The 13589-nt window shown below is 47.2% G+C and overlaps 1 protein-coding gene across 2 annotated transcripts in view; it reads right to left on the bottom strand.

The window, feature by feature from the left end:
- PPP4R4 (protein phosphatase 4 regulatory subunit 4) overlaps positions 1–13589 on the bottom strand; it is a 1899245-nt gene that overhangs the window by 1840827 nt on the left and 44829 nt on the right. The window lies entirely within an intron of this gene.

Below are 13589 nucleotides of genomic sequence, written 5' to 3'. Positions count from 1 at the left end.
AAGTTAAAGAACATACCATCGTTCCAGGGGATGTAGTATTGGTCCGAAATTTTGATCGTTCAAGCCTTCTCGAGCCCCGCTGGCGAACACCGAAGTTAGTACTGCTTACCACGAGGACTGCCGTCAAGGTCGAGGGAAGAAAGGGCTGGATCCACGCCCAGCATATCAAGAAATTCCATGGAAATACCGGAACTCTGATTAAACTTAAGGACTGCCCCGAAACCAATGACTCAAAGCCTCCTTTGCTAGAAAAGACTCCGCAACAAGAGTATAGGTCTAAATTACGGTCTAGTAAGTCAGATAGCGTTTAATTGTTTAAGTCCACCCTGTGGTGAATCGGTTAGACAGGTTCCTGACATGTATAAGATCGTAGACCAGAATAGCAGAAAGAGAGATAAGAAAGAGAAATACTGCAAGGTTTTACGCAGTAGATGTATAGTAACTCTGATCATTATGTTTCTTCTAAGTATAACGATTATATGTATCAGCTTGACGCTACATGTTTTCTTTCCTCCTATTGCTTCACATATACACTCTTCCTTCAACGAAACTGTAGAGCACACATTCAGTGATCTTCCACCCCATGAACTGTCATTTCGACTAGCACTGCGCAACAATACTTTTATTCAAATGTTGCACCATTCTCATCAGACCAGCAATGTAACGAATTGCTGGGTATGTGGCCGGCTCCCACCTTATCAGAAAACGAAGGGAGTTCTGCCCCTCTTTCCTTTCCCGTTCTCGCACAATGGTTCGTGCGGAGCATGGTTTGCTTTAATGTCATCACAAGTCAGAAAGTTCACAGATTCCCAGAGTGATTGGATTTGGGGAGATTTAAATAAAGTAATGAATAAGGCATGTTTTCCAGACGAAGATGGTTTTCCCCAGAGAAAAGGAACCGATCTAGAAAATGAAGTGTACGAACAAGGAAATGCTTCCCTTAACTTTATGATTCTGAATGTCCAGTCCGAGAAAAGTATAGGTCCACCGTTCATATCAGTCTTACCAGTAAAAGGTGAATTGTGCGTTAGAAAGAAAGGATCAGTACATTTAGGACACAGTGATTGTAATACTGTAGTCGAGTTCAATGATAAAGGAAAGTCTACTTTCAAAGCTTCCCGCCATTCCTATTTCATTTGCGGTCAGACAGCCTATGTACGTCTACCCCTAGGCTGGGGTGGGACGTGTTATATAGCATTCCTACTGCCACCCGTTTTTCTAGTCCCATCCCATTATCATCGAGATTCACGACTAGTACATGTTAGACACAAGAGGGAGACTGATTCCCCAGTTGTCGATCAGACTGAGACAGCTTTGGAGCAATATACAGATTTCAATAAAGGATTCTTTTTCTTCATAGGTCCCGTCCAAAACAGTAAACTCATACGCAGGTTAACAAGAACTTTGGAAGCAGTAGTGAATGAGACTACTTCTGCTCTAGCGAACTTGACAGAGGAGCAGTCTGCTATGAGACTTGTTCTTCAGAATCGCCTTGTTCTTGACGTCATCCTGGCAGATAGGGGCGGGGCTTGTAGAGTGATCGGCTCCAGTTGTTGCGTGTTTATTCCTAATAACGCGCCATCCGTGTATGCGGCAATAACAAGACTCCATAAGATAGCTCACGAGATACACCAAAACCCAGGCACATGGACTTGGTCCGGTTGGCTCTGGAGTGTAATATCAGCATGGGGATGGAAAGTATTGTCATTCCTAGGTATGATACTGCTTATCATATTCAGTTGCTGTCTCTGTCTGCAATGTGGCCCGGCGATTTGCGGCTTGTGTGCCACTGCCTGTATTCCCCATCCACGTATACAAAAGAAAAAGGACGAGCAAATGATGCTGTATGATCAGATATATGGTATCATGAATATCGATGTGTCCTGAAGGGCACAGTAGGGGACAAGGAGGGAATGAGGAAATTGAAATTTTACGTGGCCGGTATGTCCCCTACATGCACCCTATGTATGTATATATATATATCCCATGTATGTCCATGTCACCATGCAATTCCCCTCTCATGCCTGTAATAATAATGTCTCTGCATTTCCGTCCAATTTTAAGATGTCAGCTACCAAGCCCTCCATGAAAGAAACGGTAATTTTGCACTGAGGCCTATGTTGCCAATGCATTTACATGGTGCACGTTTAAAAGTCGAGATGAACTCGTTTTTGTGGCTCAGCTGAGCCAGGACCCGCATTCAGGCTCCATGCCTCCTGACACTCTGAAAGCTGCAGTTTAGCTATGTATCCCTGACCTCTCACATACTTCCTGCTCAGCCTAGAGGTGCCCAGCCTGGCCTGCCAAGACAGTATTTTGCCTACAGTTATCTGCTCTGTTCCACAGAAACACATTCCTGCTTAATGAAAAAGGTAAACATATTCCGCCTGCAGAAGATAGGGCCTAGCCTTTCTGTCTCCATTCAAGTGACTTACAGAACTCGCATCCATAGAAGGCCCATGGCCCCACGCATTGCACGATGAAATATATGCACACACTAGCATTTAGTGATGAACAGCCTTTGCCCGAGCGACCTTTACTGCAGATAATACATCCTCCAAACTCAAGATATTAGATAATACCAGAAGTGCAGGTCGTCCTGACATCCAAGACTCCTCTACTAGCACGAAAGTCAGCTCCCCCCAGCTTCCCCCAGTTACACGTCAATTCCACGTCATGACCAAATTGCGCACACAAGTAGGGTAAAGGTTCCTGCTGGCCATGCAAACCCCCTCCATGTATCCACCCCTCTATGACACGCCTATGACTCATCAAGTGAACACCCGCGTGTACGCCTTCTTACACGCCCTTTTCACGCCCATATGCTCTTATCTCTCTCTTTCACTTGCTCCGCCTTCTCTATGCAAGTTAATGTATGTTTTAAAGTATAAATGATGAACTCTGTGAATAAAGTTCAGATGACGATCCTTCCTGATCCCTAGTGGTGATGGAACCCGATTCTCCCTTAACTCGAGTTACTGAATTAAAGCCCTTTTGAATCGGACACCACAGACTCTGCCTCTCATTTTTTGCATGATCCTTGTTAACACCTTGGCTGCTAGGTGTTTTCCCCTCCTGTGCTGGAAATTGCCATTTTCCTGGATTCATGACGAGCTCAGCTCGTCATCAGCACAGCTCAACTGTGCATCATGACGAGCTCAGCTCGTCATGAGCATCGAAAGGGTTAATGTATAGAAATTCCGACAGGGTAATTTTTTTATTTACCACAAAACCATATTCTTGAACTGTGTATGTTGGATTTTTGTCATTTTGGTCTTGTGTAGTTTAGATTACATACCTTTATTTATCTAAACAGTTGTGGAGTCAGTTTGTGGTGTTTTCACTGTGTTACTGTGAGTGTTGGTACAAATACTTTACACATTGCTTTTGGATAAGCCTGACTGCTTCTGCCAAGCTACCGAAGGGGTGAGCAGAGGGTATCTAAAGAGTGTTTCCTCCTTACCCTGACTAGAAGCAAGGGTCCCTATTTGGACAGTGATACCTACCTCTGCCAACTAGAGACCCCCAATTCTAACAGTGGGCATCAAGATTTGGGCGGAACCAAAGTCCCTTTGTCAATAACCATAAAATGAAAAATATGTACAAAATGACAGTTGTCAAAATGTTATACAACCATTCCTAAAATGGTATAACAAGGATTCTCAAAGTGAAAATATTCTACGCCGAGGGACTGACGTAGAGGGAAACCAACACAGAAACCCCTTGCACTTGGAATTTTTAGGATTCTGTGTAAGACAAAGCCGGTCTACAAGTTTTAACATAGAGTAAAAGCAATCTGCCCCAAAAAGGCCTAGTGGCTTTCACATACGATTTTACCATAAATAATTCAGACCTAGTGCCTTTGCCATAACATTACTTTATATGCAGATCAGACCTACAGCAATGGCCTATGGCTGGTCACCATAACCAAATTAGCCATGCTGTGTTAAGCATACATTTTCACACAAGGCAAAATGTGCAAAGCAAGCACTCGTACAATGGAAGCATACTTCTGCCTAATCAAAATCTATAGTCAAGGAAATCAACATTTGGGTGGCCCCAAAGCCCATCTCTCAGTAGTCAAAGTTACAAATCTGTACAAAATTACAGTTTCCAGAACAGGTTACTACCCATCTTGAAATGGCCGTACAAGGATTCTCACAGTGTAAATCTTTCGACTACAATAGAAGCACTTGTTTTCAGTGGAAGCAGACAACTTCTGAGGAATGAAAATCTGTACTCCGAGCAATCAACATTTGGGCAGAGCCATAATCCCTTTCTCTGTAGTACTCCCGAAAGCACTATTTTCTGTTGTTTACTAACAGCTACACTGTTGGGCCAGACCTAAAAAAAGAAAAAAAAAACCTGGAAAGGTTCCATGAGGCTTTTAAAAAGCACTTGAGATTCACGTGTCATCACAACATTTCACATATTCAGCCCACACGACATTCTAAACAAGCATTTGCAATGCAATAGGTCTTGCAATTGCGAGATTTTGAGCGTTTGGCATTGTAAATAACAATGCCTTTAATGTTTGTGTTTAAAAACCTGCAATAATAAAAGGCATTGTCATTTACGATACCAATAGGTCAAAGTTTCTAAATTGCGAGACCTATTGCATTGCAAATGCTTGTTGTAATTGTCAGGCACAAGTCCACAATTTAAAAGTCCACAATTTGAGGAGCAGGTTGGTGAGAAACTGATTTCTTTGTAAAATATCGTTGTTATTAAAAAAAAAATTAAGATCCAAGAGCAAATAAAAAATGGTTTCAACCATGCTTGTTCATGTGTTTTAGTCGCAATGTTTCAGTGGCAGGTGCCAGGCTACTTACTTCAGCTTTCGGCTGTTTTGTAGGTCCAATTTTGAAAGTTTAATTTAGGATTCAATATAGTTTGACATCACCCAGGCTTGCATTAGATGACATCCAGAAATAAATTTAAAGCTGATCCTTACAGGGTACCCCGAAAACTTTATTGGCGGGGCACCAAAAATCCTTAAGAAGGCACTGATCATAGTACAAAGATGCAAATCGAACATTGTTTCAACGGATTCATCGTTTTACGGGAGCCCACACTGCCACCTACTGGACAAATATAAGATCATTTGCCGTAGAACAACCTCCTAAGAACATGCTTTGTTATTGTCGTGGTTTGTTAACATTGCATCCACCGTTCCATAGTGAAAAGACATTTGTTCCCATTTTAGTTTATTTACTTGTATTAATTTCGCCAGTCATAGTGGCATTCCTAAACAGAATATATTACTAGATGGAAGGTAAATAAACCCGATAAAAATATTCAAACCTCTGAAATTATTATTCGGCTGTACAACACTACAGCACACAGCAGAGAAGAGGAGAAATAAGTCGGCCTGGAGAGACGCGGGAGGGCAGGAGCGTGACGCCATGAGCGTGCACGTTGGCGTTCCCTGCGGCTCGCACGTTCACAGACCGGTGTCTGCTCGTGCACTGGTCTGTATCACTTGGGGAGGCAACACAGCGACAATAAGGCTCGCTAACAGCAGCGCTTCGCGCTGCAACACCAGGCGAGCCCTAAAAATTACACTTCTTAGTTTTTCATTGCACTGTGTAACTGCCTCAAAGTGGCTTGCACTATCTTTCCCTGAATACAACAGAAATACAAAATAAACATAATTACATTAGAGAGACATAAAACCAATTTTCCCTTACTAAGAAACAGAAAAACTCCTGTTTACTCCCACGTTTGGGCGTAGTTCTTGATTAAGTGTAAAACTAAACTCAAATTTCAACCTCTACATTGTCATTCCCATATAAAAAAGGTGAGAGGTAATCTCTGCTGATCACCTCTCCTGGGCACGAAAAAATTGGTAATTAACTGAGAAAGCAGTTAACAAATTAAGAAACGTTTCTAGAATGGTGTTTGCTGTATTATGTTAATATAAATCTGATGAGCATTTTTTTTTATTGTTTTTAAAAGGTAAATAAAGATTGCTAATAGAAGCATGTACAAAAAGGTATATATAAAAGGTCTAGTTTTAAGGGCCAGCACCTACTACAAAGATTTTTACTTGACCTGAAAAAACGTACCGCACTGTCTTCCAATTGCTTTTGCAGTTTAAGTACCTGAAAATTGTGTTCAACTCTGCATAGACACGAATTTAACTCATCTGACCTCACTTCTTATAGAGTAAACTGATGTTCCTATATCTCCTTCATGAAAATGGTAATTGGTTGTCCCCTGTGCAAGAAAAATGTATTTTGGAATATGATTTCCAAACACACAATTTGAAACACTTCAACCATCTGCCTGCGTGATGATTTTTCAAGTTGTATACTAAATCAATTTGCTTCACTGATGTAGAACATAAGTTAGCTAATTAAGTCCGAGCTCTTAACAGGATGCGTGACATTTTATTTCACATGGGGGTTGGGATACATAATTCATGTACTAACTGTAAAGTTCTAGTAATCATGCCACAAATTAAAAATACAACTGTTCCAAAATTGAAATTTAGTGTAGGGAGAGCTCATCAATCACATAGTCTTGGGAGGACATGCAATACAAGCCAAAAAACAAACTAATTTCTCAGTTAAAAGTGATGTTCCATTCATATTGACAAGCTAGATGAAATATCACAGTAGCATAACATATTGCCCAGTGTTAACGGCAGTACATTTATAAGATTATATAAAAGGTCGTCATTTTATTTTATTTGGTGTTTACAAAGAACTGCATTTCACCTTATGGTGACCTCCGATCGCTTTGGGATGTTGGTCCATATTTGAGAATATTGTTTGATGCAGTACATTACATGTTCAAAATAAGCATGGGCGAATTTTGCGAATCTCGCGTTCGCGAATTTTGCGGATTTGCGAACTCGCAATCCGCAAAATCCGCGAATTCTCGCGAATTTGCGGATTTTTTTTTGTGTTCGCGCGGGTTTCTGCCAGTTCGCGAGGGTTTTGTACAATTTCGCAAAACGCGAACTTACCTGTCGGGTCGCAAGTTTCGCGAACTTGTTGTTTCTACGTGTCCAGCCTGTTTGGGACACTCTTCTTCATCACTGCCACTCTCTGTCACCACTGCCACTCTCTGACTACTCATGCCACCCTCTGGCCCACCCATGCCACCCTCTGTTTCATCACAGCACCCTCTGGTTGTCCAGTCAGTGTACATTATTGTGGCAACGCAAGCACACCTTCCCTGCCTCAAGTGACCTGAATTAATTTGGGGCTGATTAATGTGTCACAGAATATTTTTTTAGCTGGCACCTGCTTCCTTAGTGCTTCCTGATTAGTGATCTTTTGCACTTGCTAAGTGCTTTCATTGTTGCAAAATTAGTTACAACACCTGCCCTGCCCCAACTGACAATAATGAATTAGGGGCTGATTAATGGATTTGAACCTCCAGCCTGGCTCCTGCTTGTCTCCCTTAGCTGTAATTCAGGACCTTTGTGGCATATGTGTAACTATTCTGAGGTTCAGAGCAGGGTCACATAATAGTTGCAACTGGCAACTTATCTCTGGAGGGGGCCCTCAGGAAGCACTACAGGAAATGGCTACTAATGATGAGCCTGAACTTTTGAACCTGGTAAGTAGTTTCAGTTTTGCTAAGATCGTATTTCTGCAATTTTGCGCTTATTCGCGGGGCGCGAAGTTGTACTGGGAAGCCGCAAACTCACGCGAACAGTGCGAGCAAGCCATGAAATCCGCTGCTCGCGGATTTGCGGATTTTGCTGGAGATTCGCGAATCTCGCGGATTGCGAATTTACCGAAAATCCGCAAAATCCGCGAGCGAAACGGATTTTACGCCCATGCTTAGTTCAAAAACGTGGTGGTGGAAGAATCATTCCAAACTCCAGAAAGGGTGAAATCGTTTGGTGGACGTGGTGTTGCAGGGCCTGTGGTATGAAAGTAGACCGGGCGTCTTGAATGAATAACAAAGCCCAGACAGGTGACTGCGAGGTACACTCGCCCGAGCTATCTGCCCTAGCGCTCTTTTTATCTTACTCGCCCCAACGTCACAGTCGCCTACCATTGTGACCTGACAGGAAGGGACCAAACCACAAACACCCCTCCATGGTCCACACCAAAGCAAATAAATGTTGTAAAACTGGTTGTACATCAAAAGGTTGATATCTTATCCTCTGATTTACTTTGTCATTAACGCAAACCTTTTACTAGCCTTTCACTGTATTCCTCTTATGTAATGGAACATTACCACATTTCTCAAAATCTGTGGGAATTGTAAATATGTAGCAAACAAATTGCTGGCAATTCCGCTGTTCTAACGAGCACTGTACCCCCATCGAGCGCTGTACCCCCTACGTCACAGGGGGTGCAGATTTCGATAGGTTCGGCCTATCTGCCGCTGTTTCCCCATCGAGCTTTGTACCCCCCCTACACACACCATAGTGGCTGCCCGCCCACCCACCCAACAAACAGGAGGAGCCCCTTCTTCGCTCGCAGGAACCCCCCACCCCACCCCATCCTACGGCGGCGGGGGAGGCGCGTGAGACCCCGCACAGTAGCCCTTCACCGTCCTCAGAAGTGTGGGGAGGCGAGTAGTGTGCCGCCCGGGTGGGGGCCCCGATCCTCGGCACGGTCTAAGAGCCGTGGGGGTACCCCACATAGATCCTTTAAGGGTGGGGGAGGACCGGGCTGAGTGCCTCCCCGTCCTCCGCCCTGGCAGGGGTGTACTGTAGACACCCATCCTCGAACATGTGTGGGGGCGCCCCCAGAGTAGCCTTTCACTGTCCGTCAGAGGTGGTGTGAGGGACCGGGCAGGCGTGCATGGTAGCGCCCCCCACCCCACCCTTCCTCGGCGTCTGTGCAGGCGCCCCCACAGTAGCCTGCGGGAGTGCTGGGGTTCACTCCCATGGGCTCCCGATTCTGCAGCACTCTCTCCTGCGGGCGCCCTCTCTCGCCTCTGCAGATGTCAAGAATTCCTGTCATGCGAGGGGAGGAAAACGGACTACATATCCCAGGATGCTTAGCGGTTGAGAGGTTATGTAAACAGGAGAGCTGTTACATAACTCAAGGAAAACACGCCCTTATGTAAACAGGAGAGCTGTTACATAACTCAAGGAAAACACGCCCTATAAAGGGAGGAACCGGGAGGTACAACGCTGTCGGATATTGTGTTTACACCGACGTACCTGCTTCGTTAAGAGCAGAGTTCCGGAGTGGTGCTCCAGTAAGGCAAGAACGGAGGTAGGTCGAGTCGTTACTCCCTGGGCCGTGTCTTGCCCCATCGTCACCTGTGAAGGACCCGGAAGCTCTACCGGTCAACCATTGAGCTTCGCTTTTTGACTCGGCTGAGTCAAAGCGCAGTGGCGCTTATGCTGGTTGGAGTCGTAACTCCCAGCCCGACCAGAGATACAGGGACTGCCAGCTGTAACGCACACCAGGAGGTGTTTGCCGTGTTACAGACTCGGAAGTCCACAGGATCGATCGAGCGGCTGCTCTCGGTTCAGTCTTCTTGCTTTTGATTGGGGTATTGGTGACGCATCACCAGGAGGTGACTCCGCGTCCCGGTGCAGTCTGAGGAAGAGGTTGAGCGGCTGCTCCCTTCAGGTAGAGACCCCGGCTGGGTGTTTCCCTGACTCCTCGATTCTCCCCAACACCCTTTGTGCCCCTCACAGCCTACCGATTGGCATTGTCGGCCATTTCATTTCTGCCCTCTGTTGGCATACGCCGTGATCGGCGTATATGCAGAGGACGGTTAGGACCAACCGTGCTGTGGGCTGGTAACCTACTTAGCCTGGAGGATTCCAGTAACTATAACTTTTGTTTACTCTTTGTATTATTTGTGCCTTCATTAAAATAACTAACCCTTCACAAGTGGTTGCGTCCTCATTATCGTGTCTGTTAAACGATCCTGAGACGTTCAGGGCGTTACAAAATATCCGACCTTAATAACACTAACTGTCTCCCGGTCGATAACAGACATGGCAACACTTGATGATGTGCTGGCTGCTTTAGCGACCGTGCAAGTTGAATTGGCTGCCTCTAGGCAAGAAACAGCCAATGTAAAAGCCAGACTGGATGCTATCCAATTGGACCCGCTCACGCCCAGCACCTCCCTCACGAACCAGACCCCTGCGGTAGTAGTGGAAATGCCGGTAGCCATCCCCTTGGCAACACCAGAGAGGTACAGTGGGGATCCTAACACAGTGCAGGTATTCCTCACACAAGTGGCGCTATATTTATCGTGCAAACCAAAGGCGTTCCCCACGAGTCAGGCTCGTGTGGCTTTCCTTATTTCCTATTTGGCTGGAAACGCGGCACAATGGGCCGTACCTCTGGTGAGCAGTGACGACCCCATCTTATGTGATTGGGGTGCTTTTCGCAAGGAATTCCTGAAGGTATTCGACAGAAGGGCTGACTCGTACACGGCGGACCGTGAAATGCTTCAGTTGAGACAGGGATCCAACGACCTGGTGCAGTATCTCAACGCGTTCCGAAGGCTGGTTGCGGAAACCAAGTGGCCTGTTGCTAAACAGACGGCGCTCTTCCATCAAGGGCTGTGCGATGAGCTCAAGGACGCCGTGGCTCATATTGACCCTCAACCCAAGACATGTGAGGGCCTTATCAACCTGGTATTACGGATGGCACATAGGCTAAGTGAAAGAAAGGGGGATCATGGGAGAAAAGGAAAATCCCTTCCATCCTATGTGACGGTGGGAAGTCCTGAAACTTCCACCGCATCCAAGGGAGAACCCATGGACATCGGCGCAATACGAGCGAGCCTCACAGCCACGGAGAAAGAGTCACGCCGTAAACAAGGATTGTGCCTATATTGTGGCAAAAAAGGCCACTACGTACGTGAATGCCCTGCCAAACCGAAGACATCACGTTATCGGGCCAACCGGTCGGTAACAGCCGTGGTGGACATACCGGCAGAAAACCAGAGGACTCCCAGACCAAAGAAGGGGCGTCTCGGAGTCACTCATCCATCCCTTCACTGTCCAACTCGGTCACTAAGGGACAACGACACCTGTTTCTCACGGTGCACGTGGGAGTGTATGACCAGTGGATACCCGTTGTGGCCATGGTGGATTCAGGGGCCACTGGCATGTTTATGGACCACAACGAGGCATGCAGGCTAGGGCTAGTGCTTCTTCCCAAAGCTGTACCCGAAGACGTCTATGCTGTAGACGGAAGGCGATTGGTGACGGGGCCCATCGGGCAGCACACGGGGGTCCTTCCGATGAGATATGGGAGGAACAATTTGGAACAAATCGATTTTAACATCATCCGAGCGCCCCAATATGGCGGCATATTGGGATTGCCGTGGCTACAGAAACACAACCCCTCTGTGGATTGGCCAACACATCGCATCGAAATGACGTCACCGTATTGTACCCTGCATTGTGGAATACGACCGGAATCCCTTGACGCAGATGAGAGCGGGAGTCAGACGGTGGCTACAGCGGCAGAAAAAGATGTGGCTCTCCCCCAGGCTTATCACAGTTTTGAGGATGTATCTGATGAGGTGAAGGCGGAAGTGCTACCACCACATAGACAGTTTGACTGCCAGATCGACCTGGTGCCAGGGGCCAGCGTTCCCAGCGGCAGGCGGTATGCCCTGACGGAGCCTGAAAACGTGCATCTCCGGGGGTACCTGGATAAACTCCTCACGCTAGGATTCATCCGCCCGTCCAAGTCTCCGGCCGCCTCGCCACTCTTCTTCATCCCGAAGGCTAATGGGGAGCTGAGAGCATGTGTGGACTTTAGGGCATTGAATGCGATAACCATAACAAATAGGTACCCCTTGCCTCTCATCAGTGTACTTCTGGAACAGGTCAAGAAAGCTCGTATCTACACCAAGTTGGATTTGAAAGGGGCATACCATCTGGTACGCATGAGGGACGGAGACAAGTGGAAGACCGCCTTTAAGACCAGGTTCGGCCTTTTTGAGTACCTCGTCATGCCGTTCAGTCTGTGCAACGCCCCGGCAGCCTTTCAGTACTTTCTGAATGAGGTATTCAGAGAGGAGTTGGATATCTACGTGGTCGTGTATATCGACGACATCCTCATCTATTCGTCCAGTGTGGAGGAGCACGTACACCACGTCAAAGCTGTGCTCCAAAAGCTGAGGGAAAACATGCTGTTTTGTAAGCTCAGCAAGTGTGACTTCCACGTCACATCCGTGGAATTCCTCGGAGTGATGCTGAGTCCAGAGGGACAGGAGATGGCAGAACGAAAGATCAAGGCGGTGAAAGAATGGCCGGTGCCCCAAAGCGTGAAGGACGTCCAAAGTTTCATTGGCTTCGCCAACTTTTACAGGCGGTTTATAGATGCATTTTCAGGATTGATGGCCCCAATCACACAGCTACTGAGGAAGTCCAAGGAGTTTGTCTGGTCCCCTGAAGCGAACACAGCCTTTGAGGCCCTGAAAAGCGCCTTTGGTAAGGCGCCGGTGTTGGCTCACCCCGATCCGGATCTCCTCTACGTGGTGGAAGCGGACGCATCGGATGCGGCGCTGGGGGCTATCTTGTCCCAACGCAACCACGACACAGGGGTGCTTCATCCCGTTGCGTACATGTCCCGCAAACTCAACGACGCAGAACGCAACTACCATATTGCGGAGAAGGAGCTTCTCGCAATCAAGGACGCCTTCACCGAATGGAGGCATTGGTTGGTGGGGGCAAGACATGTGGTATCGGTGTACACGGACCATCGGAACCTACAGTTCATGACGGCCACAAGACACCTTTCTCCCAGGCAGCTGCGGTGGATGATCTTCTTTGCGGGGTTCAACTTCCGCATCACATATCGGCCGGGGACGGAAAACCGGAAGGTGGACGCCCTGTCCCGTCAATCTGCAGTTAAGGAACCATTGCCTGCGACCGAGCATTCCATCATTTCCCCGAGGATGGTATTGGGGGTTATCCAACCAGATACTTTCCTGAGGGGAATAAAGAGAGGGATCAGGTCATTCGCATGGCGGAGGTGGCTCCTCAGTCACAGAGAATGGCAGCTGAAGGACGGGATACCCCTGAAGGGCAGGTGCCTATTGATACCCACGCCTAGGCTAAGGAAACAAGCATTCATCTGGTGCCATGACTCTCCATGCGCAGGTCATTTGGGTTTTGAAAAAACGGTGGCTAGCATGGGACGGCATTTCTGGTGGCCAACCATGAGAGTGGATGCCAGGAGGTGGGGACAGGAGTGTCCTACGTGTGCTACCATGAAGGCCGACCATGGCCGAACCCAAGGGCTCTTACATCCACTTCCAACCCCGGATAGACCATGGGATAGCATATCACTGGACTTCGTGGTGGGCCTACCGGTAGACCAGGGGATGACAGCAATACCGGTGGTGGTGGATTACATGATGAAAATGGGGCACTTCATCCCCTGCAAGAGAGTCCCTACGGCCGGGGAATTCGCGTCACTACTCCTAAAGAATGTGGTACGACTGCATGGATTACCTGGGGTGATCGTGTCGGACCGGGGGTCGCAGTTTACTGCGCAATTCTGGAAGACTTGGTGCACTGCGCTGCATTTTAAGACCGCCCTGTCCACCAGCTACCACCCTCAAACGGGCGGCCAAACCGAGCGCCTGAACCAAACGCTCAAACAGTATCTGCGATGTTTTGT

This window comes from Lissotriton vulgaris, chromosome 9 (assembly GCF_964263255.1).
Source record: "Lissotriton vulgaris chromosome 9, aLisVul1.2, whole genome shotgun sequence".
NCBI lineage: Eukaryota > Metazoa > Chordata > Amphibia > Caudata > Salamandridae > Lissotriton > Lissotriton vulgaris.
The sequence above is the reverse complement of the archived record's forward strand: the minus strand, read 5'-3'. Positions and strand labels throughout refer to the sequence as shown.